This window comes from Cetorhinus maximus, chromosome 1 (assembly GCF_964194155.1).
Source record: "Cetorhinus maximus chromosome 1, sCetMax3.hap1.1, whole genome shotgun sequence".
Classification (NCBI taxonomy): Eukaryota; Metazoa; Chordata; class Chondrichthyes; order Lamniformes; family Cetorhinidae; genus Cetorhinus; species Cetorhinus maximus.
In genome coordinates this window covers 101176486-101191214 of record NC_135879.1, presented here as the reverse complement: position 1 = coordinate 101191214, position 14729 = coordinate 101176486, and positions in this window count along the sequence as shown.

Here is a 14729-nt window from a genome sequence, read left to right as displayed (position 1 = left end):
GGAGTTTTGATTGCAATGGCCTAGATCTCTGTTGTGAAATTGTTGTGACTTTACACTGTATACCTCTTGTTTGTGTTGCTTTTCTGCACCTGAGCACATATTGCAGGCAGCACTTTCAAAGAGCTTGCATCAAATGATGAGTGGAATTGGTGACTTTTTTTCATTCTCAACCACTGCCCATCGTTTTGGTGAACATCTTTTCTGGAATGTCATGACCTTACCCAAACACATCTTAATTTTCCCTGCAAGATAACATCTAACCGACTGGGGTGAGATTTGTCTGCCTTCTTAAACCACCTGTTGTGAATTTGTTCATTTTGCTTGTTGATCCTGCAATCATTATTTCATTGTTGCCTGTATTGACTGAAGTCCTAAACTCTAAATGCATTATTTCTTCTTTATTTCACTGTCTTGAAGTCTGTCTTTTCCTTTATCTCTTCATTGCAATGCATTTCTGTACCAGAGCAGGTTTGATTGGGGATGTGTAAGAGGCAGTAGGTGCGATGGTTTGTTTCAAAAGGATGAGTGGATTTGGTTAATTTTGTTCATTTTTCGCCATTACCCGTCTTTTTGCTGACCATGTGTTCTTAAATAAAATGAACTTACACTAACACATCTTTTCTGGCATAACATGAGCTTACAATAATGCATTTTAATTTTCCCTTCCAGGTAGCAACTAGCCAGCTGGGGTCAGATTTGTTTGCCTTCTATAACCACTCGTTGCTATATTGTTGGTTTTGCCTGTTCATCCTGCAATCTTTATTTTATGATTGCCTGTAATGACTGAAGCCCTATGTTCTAAATGCACTATTTCCTCTTTAGATTTCACTGTCCTGAAGTCTCTCCTTACCTGTACGCAAACTGGCACTTGCATGTGCGATGTGATATGTGAAGTCATCTCAACAGTGGTACCCACAGGTTCTTGAAAGAAAGACTCTAAAATGTTACCCTGTTTGGTGCATTGATGTCTGGCTCTTCATGTGCAATCTTGTGAGACATGAGTAAACCTTGACAACTGACGAAACATGATGGATCTCTACATAGCGATGTTAACCATAAGGTGTTCTCTTTAGAACCCAGTTCAATGTTTCTTCCTCCTACGTCATCTTTCAGATTCATTTGTAGCGCTGTGCAACCAGGGCAGTCTCAGGACACCAGAAGATGAGTGCAAACACAATCTTCCCATCAGAATACTCATTGTGGTGAATTGTAACTGCACTGGCCCAGTTTTCCATTGAGGAATTGACCTGACTTTATACTGTCTACTTCTTGTATACAATGCATTTCTACAGTTGAGCAGACTTCACTGGACATATTTTAACAGGCAGCTTTTCCAAACAGCTTGCTTCAAGAAAATGAACTGAAGTGGTGAATTCTTTTCATTCCCAACGACTGCCCATTGTTTCAGTGACTAACGTTTCTGGAATAACATGATCTTACAATAGTACACCTTACTTTTCCCTACAGTAAACAGCCAAACTATTCGTGAGATGTGTCTGCCTTCTTCATTTTGCCTCCTCATCCTGCAATCTTTTTTTATTATAATTGCCTGTAACAGGTGCAGTCCAAAGCTCTAACCAAGCTAATTGTACTTTATTTCACTTATTCCACTTTCCTGAAGTCTGTGTTTGCCTTTGTGAGAACTGCTATGAAATGTGCACTGTGAAGTCAGCTCAACAGGGGTACTCAAAGCATCTTGTAAACACAGGCTCTAAGTGCAGCTTGTTGTGGTGCCTTGGTTGTCATATCATCATCACACATTACAGTTCAGTTTTTCTGTAATGCTGACTATGAGTGGCAAACATGACTCTAATGGTCACATTCCCTTTCTGATATTTGAAAGTGCATTCTTGTTGGAGCGATATATACCTGACTTGGTTGAATTTCCATTTTCAAAATGTGTCTGACCACCAAGTTCTAACAGACCTTTTTAGCAACAGCATGGATTTAATTTGTAGTGAATCGCTGAGATTAACGCGACAGGAAATGAAATTCGGGCAACACGGTATCAAAGACACTCATTGTTGCCTATTCCAAGGTCACATAATGCAGTGTTAATTGCAGCATTTAAATCTTGAGTTTTGAAGCATTATAAAGGATTGGTGCTACATGCAAGCAGTCACCCGCAGTCTGGAAGTGAAATGGAAGGAGGAGCAAAGAAAGAAATGTGCAGGAGCTGTAAGTTTGCAAGGTTGTGATCTTAACTTTGTAACATCATTGATTTTGCAGTTAATGAAGTCAGCAAAGTAGATTAAGCTACTGACTAGGGCTCGAACTTGTTTCATTGATATCATTTCTGTCCGATTTAGGCTGGTCATTTCACAATACAGACAATTGTCGCCTGAACATTAGCATTTGCTTTTTTATTGATTTGGTAAGTGCTACCATGTTTGGGTCATAGATGTCTGTCTCTTGACTTGCAACTTTGTGAGTAACCTGGAACCGTTGACAACTGACATGTCACGTTGGATCTCTACACGGTGATGCTAACAAGAATGTGCGCTCTTTTCATCCCAGTTGAAGTACTTTTTCCTGCCTTAATCACTTTTCAGGTGCTTCTGTAACACTGAGCATCCAGTGAAGACCCAGTACACCAGGACAGTAGTTAAACGGTTTCTCTCCATCAAAATTCCTGTTGTGGTGAATTGTTACAGCACTGGTCAAGTTTTGTATTGAGAAATGGACATGATTTTATACAATATGACTAGTGTTTAGTGCATTTTGGTGTATTTCTGAACCTGAACAGATTTCACTGCGGATATCTAAAAAGGGAGGAGGCGCGATGTGTTGTTTCAAAAGGGTCATAAATGTTCGGCTCTTCACGAGCAAACTAGCGAGTAAACTGGAACTCTTGACAACTGACAGGTCATGATGGATTTCAATCTCCTTCGACTCATTATAATGTGCTCTGCATTCTTCCCAAAACAATCTGCCTTTCCAATATATTCCAACTTTCAGAAAGGATTCTTTTCTGAGGGCTACCAATCAAGGTGCTGTGCAACCTATCCAGTCTAATGTCACCACAACAAGAGTGCAAACAGCTTGTTCCCTTCAAAACCCTGTACATTCTGCTTGTTGTGGGGAGTTTTGATTGCAATGGCCTAGATCTCTGTTGTGAAATTGTTGTGACTTTACACTGTAAAACTCTTGTTTGTGTTGCTTTTCTGCAGCTTAGCACAAATTGCAGGCAGCACTTTCAAAGAGCTTGCTTCAAATGATGAGTGGAATTGGTGACTTTTTTTCATTCTCAACCACTGCCCATCGTTTTGGTGAACATCTTTTCTGGAATGTCATGACCTTACCCAAACACATCTTAATTTTCCCTGCAAGATAACATCTAACCGACTGGGGTGAGATTTGTCTGCCTTCTTAAACCACCTGTTGTGAATTTGTTCATTTTGCTTGTTGATCCTGCAATCATTATTTCATTGTTGCCTGTATTGACTGAAGTCCTAAACTCTAAATGCTTATTTCTTCTTTATTTCACTGTCTTGAAGTCTGTCTTTACCTTTATCTCTTCATTGCAATGCATTTCTGTACCAGAGCAGATTTGATTGGGGATGTGTAAGAGGCAGTAGGTGCGATGATTTGTTTCAAAAGGATGAGTGGATTTGGTTAATTTTGTTCATTTTTCGCCATTACCCGTCTTTTTGCTGACCATGTGTTCTGGAATAATATGAACTTACACGAACACATCTTTTCTGGCATAACATGACCTTACAATAACACATTTTAATTTTCCCTTCCAGGTAGCAACTAGCCAGCTGGGGTCAGATTTGTTTGCCTTCTATAACCACTCGTTGCTAAATTGTTGGTTTTGCCTGTTCGTCCTGCAATCTTTATTTTATGATTGCCTGTAATGACTGAAGCCCTATGTTCTAAATGCACTATTTCCTCTTTAGATTTCACTGTCCTGAAGTCTCTCCTTACCTGTACGCAAACTGGCACTTGCATGTGCGATGTGATATGTGAAGTCATCTCAACAGTGGTACCCACAGGTTCTTGAAAGAAAGACTCTAAAATGTTACCCTGTTTGGTGCATTGATGTCTGGCTCTTCATGTGCAATCTTGTGAGACATGAGTAAACCTTGACAACTGACGAAACATGATGGATCTCTACATAGCGATGTTAACCATAAGGTGTTCTCTTTAGAACCCAGTTCAATGTTGCTTCCTCCTACGTCATCTTTCAGATTCATTTGTAGCGCTGTGCAACCAGGGCAGTTTCAGGACACCAGAAGATGAGTGCAAACACAATCTTCCCATCAGAATACTCATTGTGGTGAATTATAACTGCACTGGCCCAGTTTTCCATTGAGAAATTGACCTGACTTTATACTGTCTACTTCTTGTATACAATCCATTTCTACAGTTGAGCAGACTTCACTGGACATATTTTAACAGGCAGCTTTTCCAAACAGCTTGCTTCAAGAAAATGAACTGAAGTGGTGAATTCTTTTCATTCCCAACGACTGCCCATTGTTTCAGTGACTAACGTTTCTGGAATTACATGATCTTACAATAGTACACCTTACTTTTCCCTACAGTAAACAGCCAAACTATTGGTGTGAGATGTGTCTGCCTTCTTCATTTTGCCTCCTCATCCTGCAATCTTTTTTTATTATAATTGCCTGTAACAGGTGCAGTCCTAAGCTCTAACCAAGCTAATTGTACTTTATTTCACTTATTACACTTTCCTGAAGTCTGTGTTTGCCTTTGTGAGAACTGCTATGAAATGTGCACTGTGAAGTCAGCTCAACAGGGGTACTCAAAGCATCTTGAAAACACAGGCTCTAAGTGCAGCTTGTTGTGGTGCCTTGGTTGTCATATCATCATCACACATTACAGTTCAGTTTTTCTGTAATGCTGGCTATGAGTGGCAAACATGACTCTAATGGTCACATTCCCTTTCTGATATTTGAAAGTGCATTCTTGTTGGTGCGATATATACCTGACTTGGTTGAATTTCCATTTTCAAAATGTGTCTGGCCACCAAGTTCTAACAGACCTTTTTAGCAACAGCATGGATTTAATTTGTAGTGAATCGCTGAGATTAACGCGTCAGGAACTGTAATTCGGGCAACACGGTATCAAAGACACTCATTGTTACCTATTCCAAGGTCAAATAATGCATTGTTAATTGCAGCATTTAAATCATGAGTTTTGAAGCATTATAAAGGATTGGTGCCACATGCAAGCAGTCAACCGCAGTCTGGAAGTGAAATGGAAGGAAGAGCAAAGAAAGAAATGTGCTGGAGCTGTAAGTTTGCAAGGTTGTGATCTTAACTTTGTAACATCATTGATTTTGCAGTTAATGAAGTCAGCAAAGTAGATTAAGCTACTGACTAGGGCTCGAACATGTTTCAATGATATCATTTCTGTCCGATTTAGGCTGGTCATTTCACAATACAGACTATTGTCGCCTGAACATTAGCATTTGCTTTTTCATTGCTTTGGTAAGTGCTACCATGTTTGGGTCATAGATGTCTGTCTCTTGACTTGCAACTTTGTGAGTAACCTGGAACCGTTGACAACTGACATGTCACGTTGGATCTCTACACGGTGATGCTAACAAGAATGTGCGCTCTTTTCATCCCAGTTCAAGTACTTTTTCCTGCCTTAATCACTTTTCAGGCGCGTCTGTAACACTGAGCATCCAGGGCAGGCCCAGGACACCAGGACAGTAGTTAAACGGTTTCTCCCCATCAAAATTCCTGTTGTGGTGAATTGTTACAGCACTGGTCAAGTTTAGTATTGAGAAATGGACATGATTTTATACAATATGACTAGTGTTTATTGCATTTAGGTGTATTTTTGAACCTGAACAGATTTCACTGCGGATATCTAAAAAGGGAGAAGGCGCGATGTGTTGTTTCAAAAGGGTCATAAATGTCCGGCTCTTCACGTGCAAACTAGCGAGTAAACTGGAACTCTTGACAACTGACAGGTCATGATGGACTTCAATCTCCTTTTACTCATTGTAATGTGCTCTACATTCTTCCAAAATAATCTGTCTTTCCAATACATTCCAACTTTCAGAAAGCATTCTTTTCTGAGGGCTACCAATCATGGTGCTGTGCAACCTATCCAGTCTAATGTCACCACAACAAAAGTGCAAACAGCTTGTTCCCTTCAAAACCCTGTACATTCTGCTTGTTGTGGGGAGTTTTGATTGCAATGGCCTAGATCTCTGTTGTGAAGTTGTTGTGACTTTACACTGTATACCTCTTGTTTGTGTTGCTTTTCTGCACCTGAGCACATATTGCAGGCAGCGCTTTCAAAGAGCTTGCATCAAATGATGAGTGGAATTGGTGACTTTTTTTCATTCTCAACCACTGCCCATCGTTTTGGTGAACATCTTTTCTGGAATGTCATGACCTTACCCAAACACATCTTAATTTTCCCTGCAAGATAACATCTAACCGACTGGGGTGAGATTTGTCTGCCTTCTTAAACCACCTGCTGTGAATTTGTTCATTTTGCTTGTTGATCCTGCAATCATTATTTCATTGTTGCCTGTATTGACTGAAGTCCTAAACTCTAAATGCATTATTTCTTCTTTATTTCACTGTCTTGAAGTCTGTCTTTTCCTTTATCTCTTCATTGCAATGCATTTCTGTACCAGAGCAGGTTTGATTGGGGATGTGTAAGAGGCAGTAGGTGCGATGGTTTGTTTCAAAAGGATGAGTGGATTTGGTTAATTTTGTTCATTTTTCGCCATTACCCGTCTTTTTGCTGACCATGTGTTTTGGAATAATATCAATTTACACGAACACATCGTTTCTGGCATAACATGACCTTACAATAACGCATTTTAATTTTCCCTTCCAGGTAGCAACTAGCCAGCTGGGGTCAGATTTGTTTGCCTTCTATAACCACTCGTTGCTATATTGTTGGTTTTGCCTGTTCATCCTGCAATCTTTATTTTATTATTGCCTGTAAAGACTGAAGCCCTATGTTCTAAATGCACTATTTCCTCTTTAGATTTCACTGTCCTGAAGTCTCTCCTTACCTGTACGCAAACTGGCACTTGCATGAGCGATGTGATATGTGAAGTCATCTCAACAGTGGTACCCACAGGTTCTTGAAAGAAAGACTCTAAAATGCTACCCTGTTTGGTGCATTGATGTCTGGCTCTTCATGTGCAATCTTGTGAGACATGAGTAAACCTTGACAACTGACGAAACATGATGGATCTCTACATAGCGATGTTAACCATAAGGTGTTCTCTTTAGAACCCAGTTCAATGTTTCTTCCTCCTACGTCATCTTTCAGATTCATTTGTAGCGCTGTGCAACCAGGGCAGTCTCAGGACACCAGAAGATGAGTGCAAACACAATCTTCCCATCAGAATACTCATTGTGGTGAATTGTAACTGCACTGGCCCAGTTTTCCATTGAGGAATTGACCTGACTTTATACTGTCTACTTCTTGTATACAATGCATTTCTACAGTTGAGCAGACTTCACTGGACATATTTTAACAGGCAGCTTTTCCAAACAGCTTGCTTCAAGAAAATGAACGGAAGTGGTGAATTCTTTTCATTCCCAACGACTGCCCATTGTTTCAGTGACTAATGTTTCTGGAATAACATGATCTTACAATAGTACACCTTACTTTTCCCTACAGTAAACAGCCAAACTATTGGTGTGAGATGTGTCTGCCTTCTTCATTTTGCCTCCTCATCCTGCAATCTTTTTTTATTATAATTGCCTGTAACAGGTGCAGTCCAAAGCTCTAACCAAGCTAATTGTACTTTATTTCACTTATTCCACTTTCTTGAAGTCTGTGTTTGCCTTTGTGAGAACTGCTATGAAATGTGCACTGTGAAGTCAGCTCAACAGGGGTACTCAAAGCATCTTGTAAACACAGGCTCTAAGTGCAGCTTGTTGTGGTGCCTTGGTTGTCATATCATCATCACACATTACAGTTCAGTTTTTCTGTAATGCTGACTATGAGTGGCAAACATGACTCTAATGGTCACATTCCCTTTCTGATATTTGAAAGTGCATTCTTGTTGGAGCGACATATACCTGACTTGGTTGAATTTCCATTTTCAAAATGTGTCTGACCACCAAGTTCCAACAGACCTTTTTAGCAACAGCATGGATTTAATTTGTAGTGAATCGCTGAGATTAACGCGACAGGAACTGAAATTCGGGCAACACGGTATCAAAGACACTCATTGTTGCCTATTCCAAGGTCACATAATGCAGTGTTAATTGCAGCATTTAAATCTTGAGTTTTGAAGCATTATAAAGGATTGGTGCTACATGCAAGCAGTCAACCGCAGTCTGGAAGTGAAATGGAAGGAGGAGCAAAGAAAGAAATGTGCAGGAGCTGTATGTTTGCAAGGTTGTGATCTTAACTTTGTAACATCATTGATTTTGCAGTTAATGAAGTCAACAAAGTAGATTAAGCTACTGACTAGGGCTCGAACTTGTTTCATTGATATCATTTCTGTCCGATTTAGGCTGGTCATTTCACAATACAGACAATTGTCGCCTGAACATTAGCATTTGCTTTTTCATTGATTTGGTAAGTGCTACCATGTTTGGGTCATAGATGTCTGTCTCTTGACTTGCAACTTTGTGAGTAACCTGGAACCGTTGACAACTGACATGTCACGTTGGATCTCTACACGGTGATGCTAACAAGAATGTGCGCTCTTTTCATCCCAGTTCAAGTACTTTTTCCTGCCTTAATCACTTTTCAGGCGCTTCTGGAACACTGAGCATCCAGGGCAGACCCAGGACACCAGGACAGTATTTAAACGGTTTCTCCCCATCAAAATTCCTGTTGTGGTGAATTTTTACAGCACTGGTCAAGTTTTGTATTGAGAAATGGACATGATTTTATACAATATGACTGGTGTTTGGGGCATTTAGGTGTATATCTAAACCTGAACAGATTTCACTGCAGATATCTAAAGAGGCAGAAGGCGCTATGTTTTGTTTCAAAAGGCCATAAATGTCCGGTTCTTGACGAGCAAATTAGCGAGTAAACTGGAACTCTTGACAACTGACAGGTCATGATGGATTTCAATCTCCTTCGACTCATTATAATGTGCTCTGCATTCTTCCCAAAACAATCTGTCATTCCAATATATTCCAACTTTCAGAAAGGATTCTTTTCTGAGGGCTACCAGTCAAGGTGCTGTGCAACCTATCCAGTCTAAAGTCACCACAACAAGAGTGCAAACAGCTTGTTCCCTTCAAAACCCTGTACATTCTGCTTGTTGTGGGGAGTTTTGATTGCAATGGCCTAGATCTCTGTTGTGAAATTGTTGTGACTTTACACTGTATACCTCTTGTTTGTGTTGCTTTTCTGCAGCTTAGCACATATTGCAGGCAGCACTTTCAAAGAGCTTGCTTCAAATGATGAGTGGAATTGGTGACTTTTTTTCACTCTCAACCACTGCCCATCGTTTTGGTGAACATCTTTTCTGGAATGTCATGACCATACCCAAACACATCTTAATTTTCCCTGCAAGATAACATCTAACCGACTGGGGTGAGATTTGTCTGCCTTCTTAAACCACCTGTTGTGAATTTGTTCATTTTGCTTGTTGATCCTGCAATCATTAATTCATTGTTGCCTGTATTGACTGAAGTCCAAAACTCTAAATGCATTATTTCTTCTTTATTTCACTGTCTTGAAGTCTGTCGTTACCTTTATCTCTTCTTTGCAATGCATTTCTGTACCAGAGCAGATTTGATTGGGGATGTGTAAGAGGCAGTAGGTGCGATGATTTGTTTCAAAAGGATGAGTGGATTTGGTTAATTTTGTTCATTTTTCGCCATTACCCGTCTTTTTGCTGACCATGTGTTCTGGAATAATATGAACTTACACTAACACATCTTTTCTGGCATAACATGACCTTACAATAACGCATTTTAATTTTCCCTTCCAGGTAGCAACTAGCCAGCTGGGGTCAGATTTGTTTGCCTTCTATAACCACTCGTTGCTATATTGTTGGTTTTGCCTGTTCATCCTGCAATCTTTATTTTATTATTGCCTGTAATGACTGAAGCCCTATGTTCTAAATGCACTATTTCCTCTTTAGATTTCACTGTCCTGAAGTCTCTCCTTACCTGTACGCCAACTGGCACTTGCATGTGCGATGTGATATGTGAAGTCATCTCAACAGTGGTACCCACAGGTTCTTGAAAGAAAGACTCTAAAATGTTACCCTGTTTGGTGCATTGATGTCTGGCTCTTCATGTGCAATCTTGTGAGACATGAGTAAACCTTGACAACTGACGAAATATGATGGATCTCTACATAGCGATGTTAACCATAAGGTGTGTCACTTTAGACCACAGTTCAATGTTTCTTCCTCCTACGTCATCTTTCAGATTCATTTGTAGCGCTGTGCAACCAGGGCAGTCTCAGGACACCAGAAGATGAGTGCAAACACAATCTTCCCATCAGAATACTCATTGTGGTGAATTGTAACTGCACTGGCCCAGTTTTCCATTGAGAAATTGACCTGACTTTATACTGTAAACCTCTTGTTTACAATGCATTTGTACAGTTGAGCAGACTTCACTGGACATATTTTAACAGTCAGCTTTTCCAAACAGCTTGCTTCAAGAAAATGAACGGAAGTGGTGAATTCTTTTCATTCCCAACGACTGCCCATTGTTTCAGTGACTAACGTTTCTGGAATTACATGATCTTACAATAGTACACCTTACTTTTCCCTACAGTTAACAGCCAAACTATTGGTGTGAGATGTGTCTGCCTTCTTCATTTTGCCTCCTCATCCTGCAATCTTTTTTTATTATAATTGCCTGTAACAGGTGCAGTCCTAAGCTCTAACCAAGCTAATTGTACTTTATTTCACTTATTCCACTTTCCTGAAGTCTGTGTTTGCCTTTGTGAGAACTGCTATGAAATGTGCACTGTGAAGTCAGCTCAACAGGGGTACTCAAAGCATCTTGAAAACACAGGCTCTAAGTGCAGCTTGTTGTGGTGCCTTGGTTGTCATATCATCATCACACATTACAGTTCAGTTTTTCTGTAATGCTGACTATGAGTGGCAAACATGACTCTAATGGTCACATTCCCTTTCTGATATTTGAAAGTGCATTCTTGTTGGAGCGATATATACCTGACTTGGTTGAATTTCCATTTTCAAAATGTGTCTGGCCACCAAGTTCTAACAGACCTTTTTAGCAACAGCATGGATTTAATTTGTACTGAATCGCTGAGATTAACGCATCAGGAACTGTAATTCGGGCAACACGGTATCAAAGACACTCATTGTTACCTATTCCAAGGTCAAATAATGCATTGTTAATTGCAGCATTTAAATCATGAGTTTTGAAGCATTATAAAGGATTGGTGCCACATGCAAGCAGTCAACCGCAGTCTGGAAGTGAAATGGAAGGAAGAGCAAAGAAAGAAATGTGCAGGATCTGTAAGTTTGCAAGTTTGTGATCTTAACTTTGTAACATCATTGATTTTGCAGTTAATGAAGTCAGCAAAGTAGATTAAGCTACTGAATAGGGCTCGAACATGTTTCATTGATATCATTTCTGTCCGATTTATGCTGGTCATTTCACAATACAGACAATTGTCGCCAGAACATTAGCATTTGCTTTTTCATTGCTTTGGTAAGTGCTACCATGTTTGGGTCATAGATGACTGTCTCTTGACACGGATCTCTACACAGTGATGCTAACAAGAATGTGCGCTCTTTTCATCCCAGTTCAAGTACTTTTTCCTGCCTTAATCACTTTTCAGGCGCTTCTGTAACACTGAGCATCCAGGGCAGACCCAGGACACCAGGACAGTAGTTAAACGGTTTCTCCCCATCAAAATTCCTGTTGTGGTGAATTTTTACAGCACTGGTCAAGTTTTGTATTGAGAAATGGACATGATTTTATACAATATGACTGGTGTTTGGGGCATTTAGGTGTATATCTAAACCTGAACAGATTTCACTGCAGATATCTAAAGAGGCAGAAGGCGCTATGTTTTGTTTCAAAAGGGCATAAATGTCCGGTTCTTGACGAGCAAATTAGCGAGTAAACTGGAACTCTTGACAACTGACAGGTCATGATGGATTTCAATCTCCTTCGACTCATTATAATGTGCTCTGCATTCTTCCCAAAACAATCTGTCATTCCAATATATTCCAACTTTCAGAAAGGATTCTTTTCTGAGGGCTACCAGTCAAGGTGCTGTGTAACCTATCCAGTCTAAAGTCACCACAACAAGAGTGCAAACAGCTTGTTCCCTTCAAAACCCTGTACATTCTGCTTGTTGTGGGGAGTTTTGATTGCAATGGGCTAGATCTCTGTTGTGAAATTGTTGTGACTTTACACTGTATACCTCTTGTTTGTGTTGCTTTTCTGCAGCTTAGCACATATTGCAGGCAGCACTTTCAAAGAGCTTGCTTCAAATGATGAGTGGAATTGGTGACTTTTTTTCACTCTCAACCACTGCCCATCGTTTTGGTGAACATCTTTTCTGGAATGTCATGACCATACCCAAACACATCTTAATTTTCCCTGCAAGATAACATCTAACCGACTGGGGTGAGATTTGTCTGCTTTCTTAAACCACCTGTTGTGAATTTGTTCATTTTGCTTGTTGATCCTGCAATCATTAATTCATTGTTGCCTGTATTGACTGAAGTCCAAAACTCTAAATGCATTATTTCTTCTTTATTTCACTGTCTTGAAGTCTGTCGTTACCTTTATCTCTTCTTTGCAATGCATTTCTGTACCAGAGCAGATTTGATTGGGGATGTGTAAGAGGCAGTAGGTGCGATGATTTGTTTCAAAAGGATGAGTGGATTTGGTTAATTTTGTTCATTTTTCGCCATTACCCGTCTTTTTGCTGACCATGTGTTCTGGAATAATATGAACTTACACTAACACATCTTTTCAGGCATAACATGACCTTACAATAACGCATTTTAATTTTCCCTTCCAGGTAGCAACTAGCCAGCTGGGGTCAGATTTGTTTGCCTTCAATAACCACTCATTGCTAAATTGTTGGTTTTGCCTGTTCATCCTGCAATCTTTATTTTATGATTGCCTGTAATGACTGAAGCCCTATGTTCTAAATGCACTATTTCCTCTTTAGATTTCACTGTCCTGAAGTCTCTCCTTACCTGTACGCAAACTGGCACTTGCATGTGCGTTGTGATATGTGAAGTCATCTCAACAGTGGTACCCACAGGTTCTTGATAGAAAGGCTCTAAAATGTTACCCTGTTTGGTGCATTGATGTCTGGCTCTTCATGTGCAATCTTGTGAGACATGAGTAAACCTTGACAACTGACGAAACATGATCGATCTCTACATAGCGTTGTTAACCATAAGGTGTTCTCTTTTGAACCCAGTTCAAGTCTTCTTCCTCCTATGTCACCTTTCAGATTCATTTGTAGCGCTGTGTAACCAGGGCAGTCTCAGGACACCAGAACATGTGTGCTAACAGAATCTTCCCATCAGAATACTCATTGTGGTGAATTGTAACTGTACTGTCCCAGTTTTCAATTGAGAAATTGACCTGACTTTATACTGTCTACTTCTTGTTTACAATGTATTTCTACAGTTGAGCAGACTTCACTGGACATATTATAACAGGCAGCTTTTCCAAACAGCTTGCTTCAAGAAAATGATGAATTCTTTTCATTCTCAACGACTGCCCATTGTTTCAGTGAATAACGTTTCTGGAATAACATGATCTTACAATAGTACATCTTACTGTTCCCTACAGTTAACAGCCAAACTATTGGTGTGAAATGTGTCTGCCTTATTCATTTTGCCACCTCATCCTGCAATCTTTTTTTATTATAATTGCCTGTAACAGGTGCAGTCCTAAGCTCTAACCAAGCTAATTGTACTTTATTTCACTTATTCCACTTTCCTGAAGTCTTTGTTTGCCTTTGTGAGAACTGCTATGAAATGTGCACTGTGAAGTCAGCTCAACAGGGGTACTCAAAGCATCTTGAAAACACAGGCTCTAAGTGCAGCTTGTTGTGGTGCCTTGGTTGTCATATCATCATCACCCATTTCGGTTCAGGTTTTCTGTAATGCTGACTATGAGTGGCAAACATGACTCTAATGGTCACATTCCCTTTCTGATATTTGAAAGTGCATTCTTGTTGGTGCGATATATACCTGACTTGGTTGAATTTCCATTTTCAAAATGTGTCTGGCCACCAAGTTCTAACAGACCTTTTTAGCAACAGCATGGATTTAATTTGTAGTGAATCGCTGAGATTAACGCGTCAGGAACTGAAATTCGGGCAACACGGTATCAAAGACACTCATTGTTACCTATTCCAAGGTCACATAATGCAGTGTTAATTGCAGCATTTAAATCTTGAGTTTTGAAGCATTATAAAGGATTGGTGCTACATGCAAGCAGTCAACCGCAGTCTGGAAGTGAAATGGAAGGAGGAGCAAAGAAAGAAATGTGCAGGAGCTGTAAGTTTGCAAGTTTGTGATCTTAACTCTGTAACATCATTGATTTTGCAGTTAATGAAGTCAGCAAAGTAGATTAAGCTACTGACTAGGGCTCGAACATGTTTCATTGATATCATTTCTGTCCGATTTAGGCTGGTCATTTCACAATACAGACAATTGTCGCCAGAACATTAGCATTTGCTTTTTCATTGCTTTGGTAAGTGCTACCATGTTTGGGTCATAGATGTCTGTCTCTTGACTTGCAACTTTGTGAGTAACCTGGATCCGTTGACAACTGACA